Source organism: Mugil cephalus, chromosome 5 (genome assembly GCF_022458985.1).
Source record: "Mugil cephalus isolate CIBA_MC_2020 chromosome 5, CIBA_Mcephalus_1.1, whole genome shotgun sequence".
Lineage (NCBI taxonomy): Eukaryota > Metazoa > Chordata > Actinopteri > Mugiliformes > Mugilidae > Mugil > Mugil cephalus.
In genome coordinates this window covers 4,714,992-4,717,589 of record NC_061774.1, presented here as the reverse complement: position 1 = coordinate 4,717,589, position 2,598 = coordinate 4,714,992, and positions in this window count along the sequence as shown.

Genomic DNA, 2,598 nt, shown 5'->3' with positions numbered 1-2,598 from the left:
TGTGTGTTGTTCTGTTACCATGGATTTGGCTACTGGGGCTTATTTTCACCACACTCCATTTAGAGAACGCTTCCATGACATCACCCATAGGATTCCTGGACAGTAGTACTAAAGCTCAGTGTGTGGGCTCTTGGCTTCTCCTCATTTGATTCCTCTTAATACCTGGCTAATTTTAAAACCGGACAAAGAGGAGCATGGGAGGAGGAGCGGCAGACAGCGAGCAGCTTGTGAGGACACTCACCTGTTCCTCAAAGTGAATTAATCAATTATGAATAACTTTAAGCCTTGATATAAATTAATAGGTTAGTTAGTTAGTTAAGTTATATAAACATGTTCCACTGCACAGCTGTCATATGGAGCCATTTTTTACAGAGACACAAACATTTATTTGTACCAGTCCTTAAATATGTGAATATGTTTATTTGTGCCGTTTAACATTCGAGTCTATGAGGACTGTCTTGCAGCCCCAAAAGTTTTTTTTTCTTCATTTTTTGAGTCACTGCAGTTTTTGGACAACGGACATTCAACATCCTGTAGAACAGCCACTGTGTATTAATCTACAGCTGAAAGTAGTCCCCCCGCAACATACGCGCTCCTGGGGTGCAGGAGCTGAATGAAGTTTGCTTGAGCACTGCTAGCATACCACTGAGAGGTCTGTGAGAGAGTTACCAGCTAAAAGTGCAGCCGAGGGTGACTCTAACCTACTCAACACACAACTTCCAAAGAAAAGACAATATGTCGAGGCATATATATCGGCCTAGGCTTCACCAGTACACCGGTGGGTGACAAGGGGAGACCACAATGTGTTCTGTGTCTAAAAATAATTTTGACAGTTTGAAACTGAGCGAGTTAGGTTACCACTTGGAGATAGCACGTCCAGAGCATAAGGACAATCTGATTTGTGTTGTGGCCACCAGAATCACTTTATAAAAGCTGAATCTCTGTCTTGAAATGCTCACCTCGCCTCATATAACGTTGCTTATGGAGCTGCTCAGTGTAAAGAAAATGCACAGCAGAGGAGTTGATATTTGCCTCTGCTATCGATATAGCAAGCAAACTAAAAGCAATTTCTCTATCAGACTACATAATCACGAGGCGCATCTATGATTTGTCAAAGGACAGAGAGGAGCAGCTTAATGACAAGGTAGGAGAAAGCTGCTTTGTTGTGCAGATGGAAGAAGCTACTGACAGCAATAAAGACTGTTTACTGATAACATACATATCCATATCAAACTGGGGGTTTGGGGTGCCCAAAAATATTCTATAAAATATTCTATGAAAAAAAAAAGAAAAAAACAACTCTGGGAACCGCTCCTTTTGATTAACATTCGACTTTGACTTTGAATGTTATTTCACATAAAATTGTGGATTAATGTGGAATCCACATGGTACTGCTACCCTAAGTAGACTAAACAACCAAAATGTATGCACTTGCTGAATACACAGCTGAAAGTAGTCCCCCTAAGAAATGCACTGTTGGGGTGCAGGAAGACAGTTGAATGAGGTTTGCTTGAGGATTGCTAGCATACGATAGAAGACAGTAACCCCCCTTATGAGTGAAAAAAAAAAACAAAAAAAAAACACCAAAATGCCAAATGTGTTGTGAATTGTTCTTCAAACCATTTAAAAGGTAAGACTCTGCGATCTTCCCAACCCTCCTCAAGAGAGAGGGACAAGGACCAAAGAAATGTGTGGCTCCAGGCCATAAAACGGATGGACAAAGATGGAAAGCCACGGGACCCCAACAGTCGATATGTGTACTCTCGCTGCAAAGACTTTATCACTTTAATTACAGTGCTAATCTTAGCTAATGTCAGTCCTCGGAGTTCTCAGTTATAATGTTAAAAATTCTAAATTCACAGTAAATAAAGAGGGCGGAGTTGGCTAACGGTCAATACCATCAGCATTGAGTAATAAAAATATTATTTGTATAATCTTTCATTCAAATCGCAACTAGTCAGAACTAAAATTGAGATATCTTAAATTTGAACCACAGCCAGTGCCCTGGTGATGTTTATTATTCAGTAATTACTTGAAAATGCCACGCTGCACATGTGTAATTATTCTGTCAACAAAGGTTTGACATTAGCTGTCACCTTTTAAAAGCCACACTCATTTGCTGCGAAGCTATGCTTTTAATCATTCCCTACAGTAGGAGTGGTCGTCTGTGTTTTTAAGTCTTTACTTACAGTGACAAGAAAAGCCACATATGGGAGACTTGGGATGTTTCTATCCCCCAACCCCCCACCACGCTGAACTTACACCCAGGATGTAAATGAGAAACAGATGTGTGGGAGGAGGTGGCGGTGGCGGGGGCACTATGTTTCCACAAAGACCTGAGGCTTAGAGGAACCAGAAAATCCCAAACTTGGATCATTGTCGGGCTGGTTTCTCTGCATGAGGCGCTATCCTTGGAAGTCAACAAGGGTGGAAATAAAAAATAAATAAAACAGACAGACAGACTGACTGACAGGCATAAGGACATATGTGTGTGTGTAACAGAGAGAGAGAGAAGTGCGTGTGTTTGTGGGTAATCCGCACTGAGAGAGGACCACACGACTCCCAAGAGGCTTATCTTGGTCGGATCCCGTTGCTTGT